This window comes from Sminthopsis crassicaudata, chromosome 2, assembly GCF_048593235.1.
Source record: "Sminthopsis crassicaudata isolate SCR6 chromosome 2, ASM4859323v1, whole genome shotgun sequence".
NCBI classification, from domain to species: domain Eukaryota; kingdom Metazoa; phylum Chordata; class Mammalia; order Dasyuromorphia; family Dasyuridae; genus Sminthopsis; species Sminthopsis crassicaudata.
Window position 1 is genome coordinate 53,854,011 of NC_133618.1, and position 26,361 is coordinate 53,880,371.

The following is a 26,361-nucleotide window of genomic DNA, read 5'->3' on the forward strand; positions in this document are numbered from 1 at the left end:
TTTTCAAAAAATTTCAAAAGCTTGCAGCAAAAATTTTCAAGAATTTCAAAAATTCTATCTCTCTACCCATTTATCTGTCATTCTATCTGTCCTTTTATCTATCATTACTTTCATCTATTCATTATTCTTTTTATCTATCATCTTTTCATTTACTTATTTATCATTCTATTTATCTATCTGTCTGTCTGTCTGTCTGTCTATCTACCTATCTATGTGTAGGTGATCCTATTTTGAATTCCAGTCAGTTACATTGTTCGATATCACAAGATAGTTAGCAAAGCTGAGATTCCAGGCCAGTCTGTTGAACCTCAAATCCTCTGCTCTTTGCTATTTCCATCAATTCCTTCAGTAAATTATTTTCTGCACAGACAAGGTTCATCTAGCCCACTCCCCACATTTGACAGAAGAGGGAACTACCAGTTAGACAGTGGCAGAGCCAGGCCTCCAGACTCTCAGGTCAGAAACCTATTGAGGTTTTTTTCTATTCACAAATTTTAGGTGGATTTTTTTTCAATTAAAAAGAATCTATTTTCCTTCTGACCCTTTCTATTGGGGGAAAAAAGAAGCAGAGAAAGTTGTCAGTAATAACAAAGTTTCTGATACTTTTAAGCCATTCTATTCAATAATGGGTATAACTCAATAATGGATACAACTTTCTCCTTCAACCACTCCTCAATTCTATCTCTAAACCATAAATGACTTGACTTGAAGCACCTGCTCTTTCTTTTTCCTATAAATTTTTCTGGTTTCTGGTTCTTTGCTAAATTCTCTTGGAACTTAGATTGCTGTTAGCATCATAATAAATTTTTGTCCCTCCACTTGGAGACAAACTGAGTTTATTAATTCTTTTTCTATATGGGAGACCCTGACCTGGGGATATTAATACTGTTGGGGTGTCTTTCACCTCAACAAATGGATCTCACTAGAAAGATGACATAAGAGGATAAATTATGTCTCTCCATGTAGTAGAGTATCATCTATCCCATTCAACAAATATGTCTACCCTGTTCCAGATACTAAATACTAAACAGTGGACATGCAAAGATGAAAATGAAATAAGTTCTATTTTGGTGAAATTCTATTTGGGTAAAACAACATGAATTCAGAAAAGTCATTTGATCTCTATGTCCTCAAGGAGTAAATGCAAAATTCTCTAGCATTCAAAGCTCTTCCTAACTATTTCCTTCCTATTTTTCTAGTCTTCTTATACCTTATTTCTTATCATATACTCCTCAATGCAGTAACCCCATTTCTTGTTCTGTGAACAAAATACTAAATCTCGGCTCCAGACATTCCTCTGGCTATCTCCATGCCTGGAATACTCTCCCTCTATAATCCTATCTCCTAGCTTCCTTTTCCCATTTCCTTTTTTTTTTCTTTTTTTCCCTTTGAGGCTGGGGTTAAGTGACTTGCCCAGGGTCACACAGCTAGGAAGTGTTAAGTGTCTGAGACCAGATTTGAACTCGGGTCCTCCTGAATTCAGGGCTGGTGCTCTATCCACTGTGCCACCTTGCTGCCCCTCTAGCTTCCTTTTCTTCTAGTCCAATTGTTTTTTTACTTGTGTCCAACTATTCAGAACTCCATTTGGAATTTTTTTTGACAAAAATACTGGAGTGGTTTGTCATTTCCTTCTCCGATTCATTTTAAAATTTAACCCTGCTTGCCTCAGTTTCCTCATCAAAAAAATGAATTGGAGAAGGAATCATACAGCTAGTAAGTGTCTGAGGCTGGATTAAATTCAGGAAGATGAGTTTTCCTAACTCCAGGCTCAGTGCTTTATGCTCCACCACCTCACTACCCTGAAAAATGCATAGTTTTCAGCAAGAGGGAGGTGATAATCCAGTGTACTCTGTTTTTGTCAGACCTTACATAAATATTACTTTTTTGTTCTAGTCACCAGAGTTCAAGAAGAATATCCAAAGAAAAATGACCAGCATGGTGAAGGATTTTGAAGTTCATATCATATGAATATTGGTGGAAGGAAGCAAGGAAGATAAGATTCAAGGAAGTGGTGAGCTAGTAAATGTTTACCAACCAGCCCTCTGGGAGAAAAATGTGCCCATGGCATACTTGCAAATTTAATCTGCATTATCCACATTTTCTTCATCACTGTCATAAGTCTAGGCAATTAGTAAAAAAAATCAAGAACAATATATACAATGATAAAACACAGGGCCGGAGAACTGAAGGTAAATGAAGCCTGCTATTCTTCCTGCCAGACAGGTGATAGACTTAAAAGGTAGAATACAACATACATTTTTTGACATGGTCAATGTGGGTATTTGTTTTGTTGGCTTGTGCATGTTTTACTAATTTGTTTTTTATTGTTTTTGGTACATTCATGGATTGTGCATGTTTCACTATTATTTTATTATTCAATGGGGGACAGAAGGACTGAGAGGGACAGATAAAAAGTAGATGTAAAACACATAAATTTATTTTAAAATGCTAGTTTGGAAAAAATAATCAAAATAAATGTGAGTTATTATTCTCATTCTGAGAGCACTTTGGTTATAAAAAGATATTCCTGAGAAGTATTATATGTCACACACCTAGTGATTTTATCTCATCTACTTTCATATAGGACTCCTTCTATCCCTGAAGTTTCCATCTGCTAGGGGGCAAGAAGGGTCAAGAAGAACAGGGCTATTTTTATTGGGTTTATAGTCAGAAGACGAGTTTAAGTCTTGATTCTGACTTGGACTCCTCATCTATGAAATGATAGTAATACTATCAACTATTCCTAGTATACAAGGATCACAACAAATATGATAAAGTCAATAAAATTTAGGGTAACCATTATGTACCATATCAGCTCTTCTTTTACCTAAATTCCAGCTATTTTTTAATAACTTCTCTTGAATTGCCTTCTCATCAACCTATATGCTGATAGGATAGATTCCAATTCCATTTTTCAATGATTGCTAATTTTTTTTTATGACTGCAAATTTTTAACAAGAATTTTGACTTGAGTATTACTGGGACTGCCTCAGATAGTTTTAGGATTCCTAATTCTCACTTTGTAATTTTTGGGTAGGGATTTCCAGGATTCTAGGAACTCCATTTTGACAGCCCATTCTGGCAAATGCAGCTAAAGAAACTGGCCTCATTTTATAAGAGCCACCTGGGATGAGGTTTGGTTTGTGGGTTAGTCTATGACTACTGAGGGATGTTAGTTTGTTCCAGTCTTTAATTTTATAACTTAAGCTCCGCTCAAATAGATATATGAATCTTGTAAACTCCCTTAACACAACTTCCTCTATAAAACTATTGGCCAACATGCTTTGCATAAATGACCTTATTAAGATGCTTAGGTTAATTATGCAGTGATGGAGGAGAATTTAAGAATCTCTGGGACTTTCAAACTCTGAGGTTAAATTATTAGATCAATTTTTTTTTTGCTTGGAATTCTTGACCACAGCCTTTAAATCTCACCAGTTGGTTTGAAAACCTCAGAATTAGACAGTCTATTAGGCATAGTCTGCCAGGTGGATAGGTGTTTAGTAAGAAGGCCATTCATTCACTCACTCAAGCAACACAACACATAAACCTTCTTGCTCTCCAAGGGATTTGAAATAAAATTGAAATAAAATACATATGATTGTTTCAAGCTCACATGCCAGTCTTACTAGAGGGGTAAAATACAAACACTGAAAACTATAACAATTTGGGGGAATTCAGATTCATTATTTCATTGGCTTAGCAAGCTCCCAATGAGTAAGCACCCCTATTAATGCAGATTAGCAACTATTTTGCAAATTTGATTCTTATAGAGTTTTGAGGACACTCTGGGTTGCTATGAGTCATTCAACCAATATTTGTCAGAGGATTTTTTTTTTCTGAAAAAAAACTTTATTTATACAGGATAGAGTTAGGAACTGGATCTGTGATTTCATTTTTTTAAATAACTTTTTATTTACAAGATATATGCATGGGTAGGGGTAGCTAGGTGGCGCAGTAGATAGAGCACCAGCCCTGAATTCAGGAGGACCCAAGTTCAAATCTGGACTCAGACACTTAACACTTCCTAACTGTGTGACCCTGGGCAAGTCACTTAACCCCAGCATCAAGGAAAAAAAAAAAAGATATATGCGTGGGTAATTTTTCAGCATTGACCTTTGCAAAACCTTCTGTTCCAACTTTTCCCCGCCTTCCCCCCACCCCCTCCCCTAAATGACAGATAGACCAATACATGTTAAATATGTTAAAGTATATGTTAAATACAATATATGTATACATATCCATACAGTTATTTTGTTGCACAAGAAAAATCTGGAGAGGATGGTTTGAACACAAATCTACTTGATCTTTCTGAGGTTGGCTCTATCTTTCAAAATATAATATAAAATAATATATTTTAAATGCCTTAGGATAATGACAGGGATTGGGACTTCCAGGTGAACAAAATTTTTCTACCTAATTCAGGTTGGCACCTTATAATCTTAGTTGCCCAGATAATGATATGTTAAGTGATTTTCCCAGAATCACATAGTCATCATATGTCAGAGATGAGATTTGGATTTTTAAAATTCTATTTATTCTTTATGCATATTAGAGGTGCTAAATAAAATGCTTTATAAGTTCTATGGGGCAAGTCATTCATTATAGGAAACATTAGGTGATTTAGATAGAGTTGGGAAGGATCACAGAAAGTATTTAATCCAATGCTGTTTTTTAATTAAAGATTTTCAAAGCATATGCATGGAAAATATTTCAACATTAACCCTTGTAAAACTTTGTGTTCCAATCCCCCCTTCCCTCATGCCCTCCTCTAAATGGCAAATAATCCTATATATGTTAAACATGGTAGAAATATATGTTAAATCCAACATATACATTGTGCTACACAAGGAAAAAAGAGAAGCAAAATAAAGTGCAAATAAACAACAACAAAAAAAGTGAAAATGCTATGTTGTGAACCACACTTGGTTTCCACAGTTCTCTCTCTGAGTGTGATGGCTTTTTTTTTATCACTGAACAATTGAAACTAGTTTGTTTCTTTGATTATTTTAAAAAATATTTAATTATTTTTATTTTATAATTATAACTCTTTTTTGATAGTACATATGCATGGGTAATTTTTTACAACATTATCCCTTGCACTCACTTCTGTTCCAATTTTTCCCCTCCTTCCCTCCACCCCTTCCCTTAGATGGCAGGCAGTCTCATATATGTTAAATATGTTATAGTATATCCTATGTACAATATATGTGTGCAGAACCAAATTTCTTGTTGCACAGGAAGAATTGGATTTAGAAGGTAAAAATAATCTGGGAAGAAAAACAAAAATGCAAATAGTTTATACTCATTTCCCAGTGTGCCTTCTCTGGGTGTAGCTGATTCTGTCCATCATTGATCAATAATCCAATGCTTTCTTATTATAACTTAAGAACTCAGGAAAAGAGAGATTAAGAAACTTCATAGGGCATATAGATGGTCAATCTCTGAGACAAGATTTGAATTCAGGTCTTCCTCACTAAGTCTAACACTCAATACTAACAATGCCATGGTAAACTGGACTTTAAAAGACATGGGAATTCAACAGGTAAAGGGTAATTTTGGTAAAGGAAAATAGTTTATCAAATACAGAGGAAAGAAAGCAGAAGATCTATTTTTTGGATAGAGCTAAAAGGGGGAAGATACATTAGGGGTAGATCAATTTATCTGGAGTGTAGAGTATATGGAAAAGTATATGTTATAAGGTTGAATAGATCCAGTGGCTCCTAATTGTATAGGATCTTGAATGCCTGGCAGAGGAATTTAGATTTTTCACTATTGATATTGGGAGAAACCAATTTTTTTTAACAGAATTAGACATGGCCAAATCTATGAATAAGAAAGATTATTCTGGCAATGTAATGAAAGACAAATGGGAAGAGAGAGTAGGGAGTGGGAAGGTCTGTTAGCAGGTCATTATAGGAATTTAACAGGATGGAAAGATATTTAGATTTAGACTAGAGTGAGTCAATGAAAAGAGAATAGAAAGGGAAATGTTTAAGAATTATTATAGAATGGAATTGATAACTAATTGGAGAGAGAGATGGGATTGAGAGAATGTCAAAGAAAACCTCAAGGTAATGAACATGAGAGATATGGTTAATTGTTACTATTCATTCTTCATTTTCAAAGAGGATCAGTGATGATTTTTTTGACTCATTCATGAATTGGATTTAAGCAAGCAGAGTTGCATAAAGTTGTCAGCTTCATTCTTTCTGAGTTATTAGAGTTGCAAAACAAAAGTCATCTTGACTAGTGATGGTCCAGAATGCAGTGAAGATCTTCCTTGAAGAAAATTAAGCACTCCACAGCACCTGCTTTCCACCTCCTTGGAATAAATTGTTCTTATTCACTCATTCCAACATAGGAGAGTATTCACTCACTTGGGGATGATAGCTCTTTGACTCACTGATAGGTCTGAGACCTGTTGTTTACCCTCATCTTGGTTTAATCCATCTTCCAAGGTGTTTTTTTCCTAGGATGTGTTTGTTGTATATGCTACAGTTCTTGGAACTGCTAGTGAAAGTTGAGTGCCAGGTAGATGCTAAATGCAGATGAACAAGCCCTGAAAATGCCTTGGCAAACCCCCACACCAGAGATGCTAGTCTCTCTAAAACATCCCATGTACTCCAAAATGATAAAAAGTGATGCCACAGAAAGATAAAGTGAAGGCAGGAGAAGGAAATAATTTGGGGGAGAGATAATCTCTTTTTCAGACATGATAGGTTTGAGTTGTCTTTGGGATGTTAGATAAAAATATCTTGTTGGGATGGAGCTAAGAAGAGGATAAATAATAGAGTCATTTGCTTAGAGATGAGTTTATAGGAACAAATGAGAAGTCAAGGGAGAAAAGTCAAATTATAGGCCTTTGAAGCACATCAAATTCAAGGATTGGTAGAAGATGAAGAACCAGTGAAGATGATAGAGAGTCAATTAGAGAAGCATGAAAACCAAGAGAATATAGTGTTTTTAAGACCAACAAAGTAAAATATACCCATTGCTTAGAGCACTGCCTGGCACATAGTAATAAATGCTTGTTACTTGATGAATTAATCTAGTAATCCAGAGAACAGTTCAAAGGCTGCAGAGAGATTAAGGCTGAATGTCCATCAAGATACTTTAGAATGATGGATCCATGGTCAAGAAGACTTCCTTTTGTCACTGGGATGAACTTAGTAAGATAAAAGACCTTTTCTTATTGACCCCAGGTTCTCTTTTTAATGTCCATGTCACCATAGAGAAGTGAGTGACTTTTTCTTTTTCTAAGTGCAGCATTCTCATGAGACTATAACAGCTCAATAATCAGAAAAGAGAATGCTTGGCTAGTCTCAAGGCTCTCATCCAGGAATATCCAAATCATTTCTCTGTGAAACTGAAATGCTCTTTTCTCCTGCCAGTAGGGGCCAATAACCTGTCCTTATCCCATAAATCCATCATTGGCACAATGCTTCATCTGTTCTGGAAGGTTGTGTTGGCCTTTCTGGTAATTATAAAGTATGACTGTAGAGCAGACAGAAGACTGAATTTATAGCTGAAAGGTAACTTCTCAGCCAACTGTTTTCTCCAAAGGCCAAGGTTCCACATGGTCCTTTAGGCTCTCTTCTTTATTAGAGAAATGACCATGAAATCAAAGTATTTTGGAGACTGGGGAAACCTCACAGATCCTCTAATTCAGGGGTTCTTAGCCTTGTTTGGGGCTCAGGCCCTTTGGCAGACTAAAGAATCCCCTGGACTCCATCCTCAGAACAATGCTTTTAAAAGTGTAAAATAAAAATCAAAGAATTACAAAGGAAACCAATTAAATTGGTTTGTAAATTAAATGTAATCTCCCCCAACAAAGTACATGGTTACACCAAAATCTTTATAGATCCTAAATATTTCATGGACTCCAGATTAAGAGCCCCTGATCATGAATAACTGGCTCATTTTACAGTAAAGAAAATAGACCCAGAGAAAGGAGATGATTTGCTTAAGCTTTTTGAAGAGTTAGTGATAAATCTGGTATTAGAATTTAGGTCTTTTGACCATTGTGTACTCCCCATAGTAATATGAAATTTCTTTCCTTTTAAATGCTCTTATCACTGTGACCCTGGATTCTGATTGATGAGTATTCACTCTATCTTGTATTGATCTCAGCCCTACCATACCATTTCCAAGTCATCCATGCTATATTACTTATTCTAATGTTCCCTCCTTTTTCTCCCCTTCTAACTTAGTTCTGAGAATAATGATCAAATTGATACTCTTATACTTGGGAAAAACGTGGAACTAATGTTTTCTATGACTCAACTTACAATTCTGACTTTCATATCTAGTACATTCTTCCCCTCTGTGCAATATCTTCTTCTATTAGAACAAAAGCTCCTTGAGAACAGGCACTTTTCTGCTTACTTGTATTTCCCTGGAGTTTAGTAAACACTTAGTAAATGTTTAATAATTTTTTACAAATTCATACATAAAGCTCAGGCTCAAAATTCATTTACTTCCATGCTTCAGGTACCTATGATCTTATCAGAGTGGGTACTTTCTTCACTAATGCAGATTGCAGACCCTTTTGGTCTAATAGATAGTTTTTATGAATTACTTTGGCTGGAAAATTCATTGCCATTTGATTGACATGGTGATAAATCTCTCTGCTTTTAGCTAGGCTAATTTTTTTTTCTTTTAAAAATGATTTAATAAAAAGCTCAAAATGCAGGCAAATATAGTATTCTACATTCACCCTTGCAAAACTTTGTATTCCAATTTTTTCTCCTTCCATTCTCCCAGCCCCCTTCCTTAGACAGTAAGTAATCCAGTATGTGTTAAACACATGCAGTTCTTCTATACATATTTCCACATTTATCATGCACAAGAAAAATCAGATCAAAAAGGAAAAAAAAAAGAGAAAGAAAAAATAAGTGAATGACAACAAAAAAGTAAAAATACTATGTTGTGATCCATATTTACCTGGATACAGATGGCTCTCTTCACTATTCTATTGGAATTGCAAAGTAATTTTTAAATAGAAAACCTATATTTTTCTGTTAGACCTGTGTTCTCAGCCTTTCTCCACTTGATAGAATCTGACAGAATTTGTTCTTCATTGGCAAAAAAAGAAACTGAGACCCTGGAAAGTTAGTTGACTTGTGCTAGGCTACATAGGTAGAAGAGAGTCAGTTTTAGAGGTGGGATCTGATCTTAGCCCCTGTGACCACAGAGCCATAACTCTTTCTAGGAGGCCAGAAAGTTTGCAGCCCAACCGACAACCTAGAGAATCTTTAGAATCACCACCACATCTTGTTCCTGTGAATGGGCCTCTTTCCAGTTTATCACCTTTCTGACCCCAAAGCCAGTACCTGTCCAAGTATTTCATTCAATTAATCAACATAGTGACAGAGAACTAAGAATGATGCTGTTTCCTCCTTTTAAGGATATACTGTACAACTCTCAGTGAAGAGCAGACTTAATCCTTTGGCTCTCGCCTGTCATTTTTAAAGAATAAACTCCTCAGATCTGAGTCCCTGGTTTGGGGAGACACAAAGACAGAAAAAAGAAGAGAGAGAGAGAGAGAGAGAGAGAGAGAGAGAGAGAGAGAGAGAGAGAGAGAGAGAGAGAGAGAAACAGAGACAGAGACAGACACACAAGGAGAGGCAGAGAGACAGAGAAACATACAAAGAGAAAGAGGGGGAGACACGCAGAGAGACAGAGACAGACAGACACAAAGACAGAGATACAGAGATAGATAGAAATGGAAATGGAAAGAGAAACAAAGAAACAGAGACAGAAAGACAGAGAAAGATACAGAGAGACATACACAGAGAAACAGAGAAGCAGGCAGAGAAGGAGGGAAGGGAAAGGGAAAGAGAGAAGAGGAAGAAGACTAAAGAAAGAAAAATGAGAGGAGAAAGACATATAGAAAAAAGTAGAAGAGGGTTGAGGAGAAGAGAAGGAGATAAGGAAAAAGAAATGAAGGAGAAAGAGATAGAGAAATAGAAAATCAGAAAGAGAAATAAAGAGATAGAGACAGGCAGAGGAAGGAGAGGGAGAGAGAGGAGTAGAAAGAGATAAATAGAAACAGAAGGAGAGAAAGGGGAAAAAGTTAAGGGGAGGAAGAGAAGAAAAGAAGAGAAAGGAAAAAGAGAAGAGAGAGAAAGGAGAGAGAGTCAGGAGAGACAGAGGGAAAATTACAGAGAAAGAGAAACAGAGAGTGAGAGAAACACACACACACACACACATATATATATATATGAAGAGAGAGAGAGAGAGAGAGAGAGAGAGAGAGAGAGAGAGAGAGAGAAAGAGAGAGAGAGAAAAAGAGAGAGAGAGAGAAAAAAAAGAGAGAGAGGTGGGGAGGGAGGGAGGGAGGAAGGAAGGAAAGGAAAATTTAATATTAAAGCAGAGATAATGAGCAGGTTTTTTTCAATTTTAAAAACATTTTCCCTCCCCCCAATACATGTAAAGACAATTTTTAGCATTCTTTATCTGGATGCTAATATCATTTTCCTTCATCCATCCTTTGTACTTGTCTTGGATCATTGTGTTGCTAAGGAGAGCTGAATCATTCATAGTTGGTCACCACACAATGTGGCTGATACTGTGTGCAATGTTTTCTTGAACCTGTACATTTCACTTTGCATCAGTTCATACAAGTCTTTTCAGGTTTCTCTGAAATTTGCCTATTCAACATTTCTTACTACATAACAGTATTCCATTATATCAATATATTACAACTTGTACAGCCATTATCTAATTTATGGCATCCTCTCAACTTCTAATATTTTGCCACCATGAGAGGGGCTGCCTAAATATCTTTGCACATATAGATGCTTTTTACTTTCTGATGATCATTTTGGGATACTGACCTTGTAGGGGCATTGCTGGATAAAAGGGTATGTGGACAGTTTGGTTGTCCTTTGGGCATAGTTCCAAATTACTTTACAGAATGGTTGGATCAACTCACAGCTCAACCAAGTGCATTGATGTCTCAGTTTTCCCACCTCCTCATCTTCTTTATTTATCATTTCCCCCTTTTTGTCATATTAACCACTTTGATAAGTGTGAGATAACTCAGAGTTTTTTAAAATTTGAATTTCTCTCATTAAAAGTGATTTAAAACACTTCTCCATATATCTAGTGATAGTGTTAATTTTTTATCTGAAAATTGCTTGTTCATATCATTTGATCATTTATCATCGGGGAATAAGTTGTATACTCATAAATTTGACTCTATTCTCTGCTGCAAAAATTGTATTTCGGGTTTCTGTTTTCCTTCTAATTTTGGTTGCCTTGGTTTTGCTTGTGCAAACACTTGTTAATTTAATGTTATCAAAATTATTTATTTTACCATTCATAATGCTTTTTATCTCTTTTTTGGTTATTAATTCTTCCTTTCTCCATAAATATGATAGGTACACTATTCTTTGCTCTTCTAATTTGCTTATTATATTGTAACACACACTCCTGGCAGTTATAATTACTAGTCTGCCCTAGGCCCAACAGAGTACCTTTGACCACTGACCTCTGCAGTGTCAACTCTACCCAGCTCGCCTCCTCTGAGGCCTTCAAAGGTCTCTGGCCACAATCTCTTGAATCTATAGTTTAATAACCAGTAGCACACTCAAGAACAGCCAGTGCAATCTTAAAAGCCTTTATTATACCTACTCACATAATGCCCTGACTTGTCAGCTCCCTAGTGAACACCTGGTCTGAAGACCCACATGTTCACTTCTAAACTCCTTACCTCTTGGCTATCCATCAGCCTGGCTTGGCTTGGCTACCGCAGGCTAGGGAGCCAGGTTAAAGAGAGCAACTGCTGTCTGCAGTGGACTTATAAAGGGCCTGTGAGGTCACACACACACAGCCAACCAGCGAGAGAGCTGTCACCCATTACGAAGCTATCTCAATATGGACAGGATCCCACCCACAGGGCAGTTCTATATCCACAGAGAATACTTCTGGGACACTCAAATCTCCTGTTGCACTGTGGCGCCACCCATTTAAAGGACCCTTACAATTTCCTTCTCTTGTTTTGCAGGAACCACATCCTTACATTATATTACCTTTGATGTCTAAATCATTTTGACCTTGTATATAGTGTGAGATATTGGTCTATATCTGGTTTGTTCCCTGTTGTTTTCCAGTTTTCTCAGCAGTTTTTGTCAAATAGTGAGTTCTTATCCCAAAGACTGAGGTCTTTTTTCTATAGCAATTTACTAGTGTGTCATATGTACTTAATCCATTTCACTGATCCATTACTCTGTTTCTTAATTAGTACCAGATAATTCTGATTACTTCTTTATAATATAGTTTGAGATCTACTATTACTAGGCCACCTTCCTTTGTATTTTTTCATTTTTAAAATTTCCCTGATATTTTTAATCTTGTTCTTCCAGATAAATTTTGTTGTTATTTTTTCTAGCTCTATGAAATGATTTTTAGTAGTTTGATTGGTATGGTATTGAATAAGTAAATTAGTTTAGGTAGAATTATCATTTTTATTATATTGACTCAGCCTACCCATGAGTTATTGATATTTTTCCAATTGTTTAAACCTAACTCTATAAGACAAGTGTTTTGCAATTGTATTCATATAGTTCCTGGTTTTGTCTTGGCAGGTAGATTCCCATGTATTTTATATAGTTTAAAATTCTTTTTTTTTGGGTTATGAATGTATATTCACTTTTTATCTATTTCCACATGAGTCATGTTGGGAGAGAAAAATCAGAACAAAAGGGAGAAAACACAAGAAAGAAAAAAATCAGAAGAAAAAATGGTGAAAACAGTATGCTTTTGATCCACACTCAGTCTCTATAGTTCCCTCTCTGATTGCAAATGGCTTTTTCCAAAAAGTTATTGGAATTATCTTGGATAACCGAATAGCTGAGAAGAGCTAATGCTATTATAATTGTTCATCACACAATCTTGTTATTGCTGTATACAATGTTTTCTTGGTTCTGCTTGATTCACTCAGCATCAACTCATGTAAGTCTTTCCAGGATTTTCTGAAATCAGCCTGTTCATTATTTCTTATGGAATAATAATATTCTGTTACTTTTATACATCACAACTTATTCAGCCATTCCCCAATTGATGGGCATTCACTCATTTCCAATTCTTTGCCACTACAAATAGAGCTCCTACAAACATTTTTGAACATGTAGGTCCCTTTCCATCTTTTATGCAGTTATTTTCCATGGAATTTCTCTTTCTATTTCTTCCTGCTGGGATTTGTTGGTCATGTACAGAAATGTTAACAACTTATGTGGGTTTGTTTTATAATCTGAAACTTTGCTAAGCTTGTTAATTATTTCAAGTAATTTTTGAATTAATGATCTAAGGTTCACTAAGTATTCAACATATCATCCACAAATAAGGATAGTGTATTTCTTTTTCTTCTCTTATTGCTATAGCTAACATTTCTAGTGCTTCATTTAATAATAGTGGTGATAATGGACATCCTTGTTTTACCCTGATCTTATTGGAATGGTTGCTAACTTATCCCCATTGCAGTTAAAGTTTGCTGATGGTTTTAGTATGTACAACTTATCATTTTAAGGAACACTCTCTTTATTCCTTTATTCTCTAGTATTTTTTAATAGAAATTGCTGTTAAATTTTATCAAAAGCCTTTTCAGAATCTTTTGAGAATAATCATATGATTTCTCTTGCTTTTGTTATTAATATAGTCAAGTATGTTGATAGCCTAATATTGAATCAAATCTGAATCCTTGGTATCACCTGTTTAAAATGTATAATTCTTGTGTTATACTTCTAAAATTGCCTTGCTAGTATTTTGTTCAAAATGTTTGCATAAATATTTATTAGAGAAATTGATCTGTAAATTTCTTTCTCTATTTGAGTCCTTTTTGGTTTAGGTACCAGCACCACATTTGTGTTATAAAAAAGTTTGTAAGACTCTTTCTTTTTCCATTTTTCCTAATAGTTTACATAGCATTGGAATTAATTGTTCTTGAAATGTTTGGCAAAATTCACTTGTGAATCCATCTGGATCTGGGGATATTTTCCTAGAGGGTTCATTAATGACTTGTTAAATTTCTTTTTCTAAGATGTGGGTTATTTAGACATTCTATAACTTGATCTATTAATCTAGGCAATTTACATATTTATAAATATTCATAAATGCTCAGATTGTCAGATTTATTAGCATATAGTTGGGCAAATTATTTCCTAACAATTGCTTTATTTCTTATTCATTCTACTTCATTCTCTTTTCATTTCTGATATTTTATTTTCCTTTTATTTCTTTTTAAATTAAACAATAGCTTACCTATTTCCCCATAAAATCAGCTCCAATTTTTATTTATTTAGTAGGGTTTTTAATCTTAAACTTTACTAATCTTACCTTTATTTTTAAATTTACAGTTTATTTTTAATTTGATAATTTTGTTCTTTTTTAGTTGTAAACTAAATTTGTTGATTTGCTCTTTATTTTGTGAATGTAAGAATTTAGAGAAATAAAATTTCCCCAGAATACTGTTTTGCCTACATTTCATAAATTTGTAGTATGTTTTCTTATTGTTGTCATTCTCTTTAATGAAATTATCAATTGTTTCTATGATTTCTTTATGAAAAAAATTCTTTATGACTATTTAGTTTCTTTTTTTTTCTTTTTTTGGAGGCATTTGGGGTTAAGTGACTTGCCCAGGGTAACACATCTAGTAGATGTTAAATGTATAAGGTCAGATTTGACTCAGGTCCCCTTGACTATAGGACCATTGAGTTATCCACTGCACCATCTTGCTGCCCCTCCAATTAAATTTTATTTGGACTTTCCATAGATTTTTGTTGAAGATAAGTTTATGACATTATGATTCAAAAAGAATATAGTTAGCATTTCTAGCTTTTTATATTTGATTAATAGTGAATTTCATCAGCTAAATAGCCTACTGTTATCTTATTTTTAAATAAATTAAAAATTATTTTTAACACAAATTGCTTTATGAATCACGTTGGGAGAGAAAAATCAGAACAAAATGGAAAAACCATGGGAGAGAGTTAAAAAAAAAAAACAGGAAAAAGAAATGATCTCCTGGTTCTGCTCATTTCACTTTGGATCAATTCTTGTAAGTCTCTCCAGTCCTCTTTGAAATCATCCCACTGATTTTTTCTTATAGATCAATAGAGTAATAGTATTTTTTTTGTTAAAACTTTTTATTTACAAAATATATGCATGGGTAATTTTTCAACATTGACTCTTGCAAAACCTTTTTTCCAAATTTTCTCCTCCTTTCCCCACCCCCATTTAGCTGGTAGGTAGTCCAATACATATTAAATATGTTAAAATATATGTTAAATTCAATATATGTATACATATTTGTACAGTTATCTTGCTGCACAAGAAAAATCAGATCAAGAAGGAAGAAAAATAAAACTGAGAAAGATAACAAAATGTAAGCAAACAACAACAGAGGGAGTGAGAATGCTATGTTGTGGTCCACACTGAGGTCCCACAGTTCTCTCTCTGGGTATAAATGACTCTCTTCATCACTGAATAAGTAGAACTGGTTTGAATCATCTCATTGTTGAAGAGAGCCATGTCCATAAGAATTGATCATCATATAGTTTTCTTGTTGCCATGTATAATGATCTCCTGGTTCTGCTCATTTCACTTAGCATCAATTCATGTAAATCTCTCCAGCCTCTCTGAAATCATCCTGTTGGTAGTTTCTTACAGAACAATAATATTTCATAACATTCATATACCATAATTAATTCAGCCATTTTCCAATTGATGGGCATCCACTCAGTTTCTAGTTTCTTGCCACTATAAAAAGGCCTGCCACAAACATTTTTGCACATGTGATTCCCTTTCCCTCTTTTAAGATCTCTTTGGGATACAATCCCAGCAGAAACACTGCTGGATAAAAGGATATGCACAATTTGATAACTTTTTGAGCATTATTCCAAATTGCTCTCCAGAATGGTGGATCCATTAGAAATTCCACCAATTCTTCTCCCTTAAAAATTTGGATGATATACTATTTGATCATATATGCTTAGGATTGCTACCCCTCCTTTTTTTTTACTTTAGCTGCTCCAGACTTTTTACCTTTACTCTATGTGTATTTCTCTGCTTCAAATGTGTTTTCTTACAAACAGCACATTGTAGCTTTTGATCTATTCTGCTCTCTTCCTTTTTATGGGAGAGTTTGTCCCACTCACATTTGTAGTTATGATTACCAACTGGATATTTTTTCCCTTCCTATTTATTTTCTCTTTCCTTTTATCCTTTTCCTTCTTTATCAATTCAACTAAGAGCATTGTTCAAATGTCCATTGCACCCCCCCAATCTACATTCTTGTTTGTATTGATGTCTACTTATGCACTCTAATTATGTGAGATATTTTCCCCTAAACTTCCTTTCCTTTTCTTCCCAGTGTACTCCTCTTCCTCATTTTTCCCATTCCAATCTAGGAATATATTGCACATATCTAGAATAAAGTGTACAAAGACACAATAGAACCACTCTCAAACTTTGTCTAATAGGACTTCCTTAATGAACCTTGATAATGACAGGGATTAAAAGGACATGTATAATTTCCCATATTTGAATGCAAAAAGTTAATGTTTGTTTAGTCCTTTAATCACTGTTCATTTATATCACCTTTTAATACTTTTCTTCTCTCTAATGTTTGACCTTCAAAGTTTCTTTGCAGCTTTGGTATTTTTGACAAGAATTTTTTTTAATAGTTTTTATTTACCAGATATATGCATGGGTAATTTTACAACATTGACAATTGCCAAACATTTTGTTCTAATTTTTCCCCTCCTTTCCCCTCCTCAGATGGCAGGTTGACCAATACATGTTAAATATGTTAAAGTATAAATTAAATACAATATATGCATACATGTCCAAAGAGTTGTTTTGCAGTACAAAAAGAATTGGACTTTGAAATAGTGTACAATTAGCCTGTGAAGGAAATAAAAAATGCAGGCGGACAAAAACAGAGGGACTGGGAATTCCATGTAGTGGTTCATAGTCATCTCCCAGAGTTCTTTCACTGAGTGTAGCTGGTTCAGTTCATTACTGATCAATTGGAACTTATTTGGTTCATCTCATTGTTGAAGAGGGCCTCATCCATCAGAATTGATCATCATATAGTATTGTTTTTGAAGTATACAACGATCTCCAGGTCCTACTCATTTCACTCAGCATCAGATCATGTAAGTCTCTCCAGGCCTTTCTGAAATCATCTTTGAAAGGAATCCTTGAAGTCTTCTATCTCAATAAAGACCTATTTTCCCCACTCCATAATATTATACTCAGTCTTTTCAGTAAGTTATTCTTTGCAGGAAATTCATGTCCTGTGTCTTCCAGAATATTCTAATCCAAGTTCTTTTTTCCTTTATAATGATGGTAGCTAAATCCTGCATGATTCTGGCTGTGTCTCCTCAATACCATTGCCCCCTACTTACTTGCAGTATTTTTATTGTTTTTGGAGCTGAAAGTTCTGGATTTTAGCTGTGGTGTTCCTGGCAGTTGTAATTTTGGTGCTTTTTTTTTTTTAAGGAGATGGTGGATTCTTTCTGTTTCTAATTTGCTCTCTGGGTCTAAGAAACCAGATGGTCAATTTTCTTTTTAGATTCTTAAACTATGATGTCTAGATTTTTTTTTGGTCATGGTACTCAGATAATCCAAAAATTCTAAAATTTTTTTTCCTCAATTTGCTTTTCAGGTTAGTTGTTTTAGTTGTTTTCACTATGTCTATTTTGTATTTTATTATATTTTCTCAAATTTTTGAATTTGTTTTAATATTTCTTATTGCCTTATGGACTTACTGACTTTTTATTTGGTCTATTCTGATATTCAAAGAGATTGTTGCTTAGGAAAGGTTTTATAGCTCTTGTACCACACTGTTAATCTACTTTCTATTTTTTTTCTTTCACAGCTCTCATTTATTTTAAATTTTTTCCTTAACCACTATAATTACCTTTTTTTTTAACAAACATTTTTAACTTTTTAAAAACTTCTTGATTCATCTCTCCCAGGAATTTTAGCTGTTCATATCCAAGCCATATATGTCTCTGAAGCATTGCTTGTAGGTGTTTTGGAGTCATTCACCTTTTTTGTGTTTTGAATATTCAACTCAGCATTTGGGGGTTCTTCTTTTGTTTGTCCATTTTCTAGCCACTTCTTAACTTTAGACTATATGTTAGGCCTGAGCTCTGTTACATTCTTTGAAGGAAGTTCTGGTCTGATACTGTTGCTGCTTTCTTTAAGTATTGAGTGTTGTGTTACACCAAAATCTCAGGACAAATTGTGAACCTGAAAGCTTTTCATATTCCTAAAAGGGATTTGATCCTGGGCAATGCTCCAGCATGCTCCTGGCCCAGTTCATCCCAAAGTGCTGCCTTATTTGATTCAGCAAGCTCCTTACCTAAACTTGGGTCTGTGCAAAAGTAGATTTTGCTGGACTCAACCTCTATCAACCATCTGGAAAGCTCTGTTGATTTAAGCTCCCTTGAGGACTGGGATTCTTGCCCTTGTTATTATTATGTGATCTGGGCTTGATGCTGAAAATGAGATCCTGCCTTGAGTTTCAGTTCTGAGCCAAACTAGTACTGATTGCTTCTGAACTTCCTCTGTTCTCAGTAGACCATTTAGGATCTTCCTATACAGGCCCTCACACCAAGTTTCTCATTCTACCCTGAATCTCTAATGCAACCTAAGAAGTGAGTAACAAAACTGCCAATTCCCATTTGTCCCTATTGCAGTGTCCCAGTATGGTCTTGGGGAGGCCCAGCCTGGGTTTGAGACCTTCTCTTACCCTGTTACGCAGCCCCTCCCTGGACACTAGAGTGATTCCCATTCAACTTGCTCCTGGCCCAGTTCATCCCCAATGTCCATAGATCTTCCTATTTGTCTTCCCAAGGATTCACTATAATTTTTTGTTGTTGTTGTTTTGGTCTAAATCTTTTTGTTGCTGTTGCTGTTGTTGTTGTTTTGAAGCAATTGGGTTTAAGTGACTTGCCAAGAGTTACACAGCTAGGAAGTGTTAAGTGTCTGAAAATGGATTTGAACTCAGATTCTCTTGAATTCACTAGTGCACTATGCACTGCACAATTTACTTACCCTTGATCTAGATCTTTTTTGGAATAGTTTATGGACAGAAGGTCCTTTTACTTCTCTATCTTGACTCCACCTCCATTTGTTTCATTTCTTAAGTGGACTGTGCTGCTTAGTTCAATGAGCATGCTTGTATCATTGAATCCCCTAGGCAGTACAATGACTATCCTTTCACACAAACCTACTAGATCACAGCAATATCCTATGGCCAAGTTGAAAAGGATTTTTTTTCATGCACTGTATTTGACCTTGAAAAGTACTTCATACACACAAATACATCAACCAACAATCCTCCTGCCCTATCATACTTCACCATGATGATCACTTAAATCAAAATAAATAAAAACAGTTTTCTCCTGCAAACTCATTCTAACTAGGCTTGGTGGGGCCTCCTTATAATCCCAGGGATTTCTAAAGCTTTTAACTAAGTAATTTGTAAGACAGACTGAGAAGCTGCCAAATGTGTGGTAACTTGGCTTTGCTAAGTTCCCAACAATCTAATGAAAGCCACAGGCAGGAATGATCCAATTTAGGTGAACGGTTTTGTTGATCAAGAAAATAAAATCCTTTGAACGTTGAATTCTTGGGGGAGGTCTCCAAATGGCTCTCAGAAGATTCAAAGATGGTGCTATTTCATTGCTTAGTATAGTAGAAAAGCTCTGGACTGGTCATTCATTTATTAATCATATGTCTTGGTGTAGGGCACTATGCTGAATGTAGGGATAAGGCAAAGTTTAGATATAGCATGGCCCCTGTTCTCAAGAACTTTACAATTTACCTCGAGGATGTGACAATTTAATAAATATAATTGAACAAGAATTTATGAAGCTCCAGAATGCTGTTCTGAGAGTTGTGTGAAATTTAAATAAGGCATGATCTCTGCCTTTCTGAAGCTTATGGTCTGTAAGAAATATGTTCTATACGTGATAAAGTCAGGGAAGTGGTAAGTAACAATAAGGAGATTTTAAAAAATGATCTGTAGGGTATAAAAGGTAAAATTATTAAAAACAGGGAAGACAACATAGAGGAGAAGACAGCTAAGTAATCCTTTAGGGGAAGGCAAGAGAACTGAACAGAAAAAAGAGAGAAGACAATCCAGATAGGAAGTAAACATGCTTTTATGCAATTACCTTCTCTTCCCTGAGCCTTAATAAGATTAAAATACTTGAAGTGAAACCAAGAGAACATTGTACACAACAACAACAAGATTATGTGATGATCAATGGCATGGATGGATGTGGCTTTTTTTTTTTTTTTAACAATAAGGTGATTCAGACCAATTCCAATAAATTTGTGATGGAGAGAGCCATCTGCACCCAAAGTGAGCACTGTGGGAACTGAGTGTGGATCACAACATAGTATTTCCACTTTTTTGTTGTTGTTTTCTTTTTTCTTTTTTCCTTTTTCATCAGATTTTTATTGTGCAGCACGATAAATGTGAAAATTCATAAAGAAAAATTTTACATGTTTAACATATATTGGATTACTTGCTGTAATCCAATATATATTGGAGGTGGAGGAAAGGAGGAAGGAAAAAAATTGGAACACAGGGTTTTGCAAGGGTGAATTTTGAAAACTACCTGCATTTATTGAAAATAAAAAGTTGTTATTAAAAAAACTGTTTCTGAAAAAAGAAAAAAAATTAAAATATTTGAATTAGATAAGATTCTTAACTTAGGGTCCATAAATTTAAAACAAATTTATAACCATTTCAATTTTTCTCCATCTAATACTTTGTTTTATTTCATGGATTTTAAGGCATCCTTCTAAAAATGATTCATAGGTTTCATTGCACCAAAGGAGTTTTGAACACTAGAAATTAAAAAAAAAAACTCTGTACTAAATAAACTCTCAGATTCCTTCCAATTTTCATATTTTGTGTTTTAAAGTTGATACAGTGAGTGGAAGTCAGGGGAACTAGGTTAAAATCTTTTTTATTTAAAAAAGATTAGGTCTTCCTAGAATGAAAGTACAACAATCATTCATGAGCCCTGCCCCACTGCTGATTGGTAGAGAAACCTTGAAGTGCTCCTATTTTCAAACTGGGCTCCTTTATTCCATTTTAGGCAGCCTGGGTGCTTTTCAATTTGGGGGGCTCACTATATTGGGCATAGTGTGAATACTTCCCTTCTGAAGCTCAGAATCCCTGAATTTAAGGGATATACCACTCTCAGTTCCGTGGTAGCAGAGATTGCTTCTAGGCCCCATCTCTTCTTAGCTATCAAACTTCAGGCAAGTCAGTTAACCTCGTGAGATCTATTTTTCTTTTCTTTTCTTTTCTTTTCTTTTCTTTTCTTTTCTTTTCTTTTCTTTTCTTTTCTTTTCTTTTCTTTTCTTTTCTTTTCTTTTCCTTTCTTTTTTTTTCCTGAGGCAATTGGGGTTGTGACTTGCCCAGGATCACACAGTTAGGAAGTGTGGGATCTATTTTTCTTATCTGTAAAATGAAAGAGATGGGGTTTGTGCATATATTGATGGCCTCTGAGATTCTTTCAAGTTCTAACTCTGAGGTCTTATTGAGCTGTCATGTTCTCTTAAGGTCCTTCCCATCTCTGACATCCTATGTTCCTCTCACCTCTGACTATTCAATGTTCTAAGGTTCCTCCCATCTTGATAATTCTATTTTCTGAGGTTCCTCTCAGCTCTGACATTCTATGTTCTAAGGTTCCTCTTATCTCTGATTATTCTATATTCAAAAGTTCCTCTCTCCTCTGTCATTCTATGTTCTAAGTTTCCTCCCAACTCTGAGATTCTATGTTCTGAGGTCTCTCCCAGTTCTGACATTCTACAGATAAAGAAATTATTGTTTCCAGAACAATTGTTTCATTACCAGACCAGAGTTTCTAACTCTACTTTGCCTGAAAACTAAGGCAAACTTTAGTTGGGTTAGAACAGATTTTTTTTTTATAATTACCAGAATCAGCTAAATAAGAAGCATGTCCATGTTTCCTAGAATGAAGGAGATTCCAGGAGACTGAGAAATTTGGCAGGCCCTCACAAGGCCCATTAGAAACTGCAGCTTTCCTGATATAAGTGGTCTTGATTCCTCTTTACCAGCAGGAAAATTGAGGATAAAATTACCAACAACTTGAGTCATAAATACTTACTTTCTCCTTTAACATTTTTACAATGATGCTCCCTCCTTTTATATGTTAAAGCAGTGTATTGCCTCCGCAGAAATTTTGTTTTAATCTGACATCTGTTTAAACATCTGGGCAACAGGGTAAGAGCAAGTCACACTACTCTGATTATATATATTTCCTTCAACCATGTATTCTTTTTAGTCATAGCAGTTTGACACATAGATCCAAATACCACTGAAACCAAACTTCATTCTTTGTGTTATCTTGAAGGATGAGTTGTAAACTTTTTAAAAAAAAAACCTGACTACACAGGAAAGCATTAAAAATGCTTTGAGCTGGGTTTGATGACAACCCTGATTCTCCTGATTCCCCATTCAGGATACGATGGTGTGAGAGACTTGAGGTGTGAGAGCTGGATTTGAATTCTGCCTCTCAATGTCATTAATCACATTTCTTCCCTGGATCTGAACTTCCTTTCCTGTAAAATGGAAATAATCATGTCCCTATTGCTTACCTCTAAGAGGTGTTGCATGAGTTGAATAGTGAAATGTATAAAAAGAATTTGTTAGCATCAGAGAGCTACATAAATGTTAGGTATTAACATTGTCACCAACAATTTTCCTTTATACATGGGTTCTCTTCCTCTTTTGTTATATATATTTATCTGATTCCATTTATTTGAGAGTTAGTACCCACTATGTACTTGGATATCTTAGTAGGGATGGCAAGAGAATGCAACAAAAATATATAGAACATGGTGTTATATAAGCCTAAACTTGTAATTTAGTTGCTGAGATAGGACTTACAGTTGTCAAACAATAAGGAGAGATGATATTGTAGAAAGAGATCTGGACCTGGAGTTTAGAGACCTGCGCTTTCCTCTTCACTAACTATGTGATCACGATGATTTACCTTTTCAAGCCTCAACTTCTTTGCTTGTAAAATGAAACAAATATAATAATAATAGAGCTATTTTTTCCTTAGCAAAGTCTCAAGGCTTAAATGAGAGAATGGCATGACATTTACATTGTTACCTTGTAACTGTCAACACTATGAAAGCATCACCTCTTGTAATTTGTGCTCCAGGAAAGTTATTTTTTTCCCTGCTTATTTTCTATCTATTTGTTCTTAGAGAGGATTTAACTCATAACTTCTTGTAAACAAAGAGCTCAGTCTAATTTGGAAACTTGTATGAAGTCATTGTAAGATTGTTGTCTGATTCCAGAGATTCCAAAGTTATATTGCAAAGTGATGTTACAGATATTACTAATTTAAATGGTAAATTCAGGGATATTGCAGATGAGGACATAAAAACTAACTTTCTTCTTCGTCCTCTGAGACCATTCTATCAATCATTGCTCAGATCTGTGACAAATGGGCCATCACTTCCCTCGCTGAGAATCTAGTGTGATTTTTCTAATGCTCATAAGATTGTCAGGAGCTACAAAGGACAAGAATATGTATTCCAATCTCTTTATTCTACAGATGAGGATGCCTGAGATCACAAAGGGATTTCAATTTGGGTCTGTTGACTCCAAAGCCAATGCTCTTTTATTATCACAGGTTTTCCCCCTAGTGCTCATTGGCCAATTAATCAACATGCATTTATTAACTGATTACTATGTTCTATGAAAAGCACTAGGGATGCAAAGAAAAGGAAAAAAAAACTGGAACTCTCTTCCCTCAAAGAACTTATATTTTGACGAGAGAGAAAATGTGTATATATATAGATACATACAAAATACATTCAAGCAGATGGAAAGGAACTTTAGATCAGAAGACACCAGAAGGTGAGGAGGGCTGGGATCATAAGTAGAATAAATAGAAACCATCTTGTTCAACTCTCTAATTTTATAGATGATGAAATATAGACCCAAAGGAGATGAGTGACTTGCCCACAGAGTTTGGGTATTTGGCTCCTAACCTAATATTTTTTTCTATTACAAGATGGATTCCTGTCTCAAGAACTTTAAAGAGTCAAAGGCATAGTATGCTTCAGAGCTAATTCCATGCCTTTTTCCATGCCAGGCATACCAGTCTAGGGTGGGAATTTTGATACTCTGCTTCCAAAAGGTTGGAACTTTTAGCAGGTGGTTCAATGGATAGAGTGTGGGAATTAAAGTTGAAAAGATTTGAATTAAAATATGACCTCAGCACTAAGTAGCTGTGTGACCTTGGACAAGTTCTGCAGTCTCCTTTTTTCTGTTTCCCATCTGTAAAATGGGGATAAAAATAGCATCTCCCTTCAGAATCAAATGAGGTAATAATTATAAAGCATTTAGCACAGTTCCTGGCACATAATAAGCACTATAAAATATTGTTTATTGCTAATTTTATCATTATTAATCTGTAATGTGTGGAAAATAATAGTGACTACTTTCCAGATCAGATAAAATAATAATTATAGGATCACCGGCACAGTGTCTGGCACATAGCAGGCACTATATAAATATGACCACCACCACCACCATCATCACTACCATGTCATTATCATTATATTGGATGTCCTTAGTCAGTCAGTCAATAACCATTTAATAAGTTTTAACATGCATCAGGCATTGTGCTTATATGTTTGGGAATGTGACTATGGGCACAGTAGAAGGTATTATAAAAAACATATTGGTAACATGGGAGAGAGTTTATTAACCTCAGTCATCTCCAACCTTAACCCAACACCATCTCCTCAGTTAGTTATTAACTTTTAATATAAGATGAGGGGTGGATTTGTAGCAAATTTCTTTGGAAATGGTTCCTTTTACAATGGTATAATGAAAGTCAATAGGGAAAGTTTCCATATCGAGTACATCCACTTATCTGCCAATGCTTGTTGACGACTGCCCTGTGATGTGGCTATGCTAATGCCATCTGGCAATGTAAAAGAAGCCGCATGCATTCATTCTTTGCAATAACAAACGATTCCACAGCAGAGAGAACAAATTCAAACCATACTTTGCCAGGTTTCAATAACTAGAAATTCACAGTCTCTCAAAAAAGAGAGACTGCCCTGTAGCTTTGAAATCCTTCTCTATTTTGTATTCTGCATAATTGAAGGTTATTTTCGATTAGCCAATTTGGCTGCCATTTCCATAAATTGCAGGTGATGCTCTGGTTTCAGAGGGAATAGTTTTAGTCTGCTCAGAATGACTGAAAGCATGCTTAGGAAACTGGACTGGCCCGCAGGCATGAGGCAGTGTTCATGGCAAGCCAATGGCTGCCAATACACAAATTAGCTTTCTGATACAAATACAAACTGAAGAGCCATGATCTTGACCCATGAGTAAGCTCCCTGTTAGGAAGTCAGGAATGGAAAATCAGAATCCAGAAGCTTGTTATTCATCCCTCTTAATCTATGCCAATATGTTTTCCCCACCACCTTAAAGTTGCCAAATTGCATTATCCTGAAGGAAATTTAAGCAAGCTACCAATGAGTGGATCCTCACTAGCACATATATGTAAACACACAAGGAAGAGATACATACGCACAGAGAGAAAGAAATTGTACTCCAGTGGAAGCATTTGGCTCACCATGAGGAGACTTCTGGTTAGATCTTGATTCTGTCGTTTAGTGGCCATGTGACTTTGAACATTTCCTTTCAGTTTCTTGATCATAAGTTTTCTCATCCATAAAAATGGATCTTCTTTTCTTTTCTCTCAGTTTCTCTTCTTATCTCACTGGGGAAAAGAGTTTTGTAAACTTTAAAGCTCTGTAGAAAGGTGCTGTTATTATAGGTGTGTGTGTATGTGTGTGTGTATTTATATAGATGCTTACAAGGTGTGATTTAAGTATAGGGACAAGGATTGGATTTGTGATTTCGTTCATGCAGGATACTCCCAGACAAGGAAACTTCCTCTACCAATGCATGTCTGTACATTCTCTTTTATTAATAATCTTGGTGAGTTGCTAAGGACACTGAGGAGTTATGACATCAGCAACAGCAGTAGTATGATTATTATCATCTTCATCATCATTGCTAACATTTGTTATATGCCATGCATTGTTAAGTATTTTGCAGTTATTATCCCATTCGATCCTTCCAACAACCTTGTGATATTACTCCCATTAGATTATAAAGCTCATATGTGTCAGAAACAAGACTTGAGCTCAGATTTTTCCTGCCTTTAAAGCTGATTCTATATTCTATTCCATGTAGTAATTCTTAAGGAGATAGGACTATTCTCAGCATAATAAAGTATACAGATATTCTGCACTTCCCAA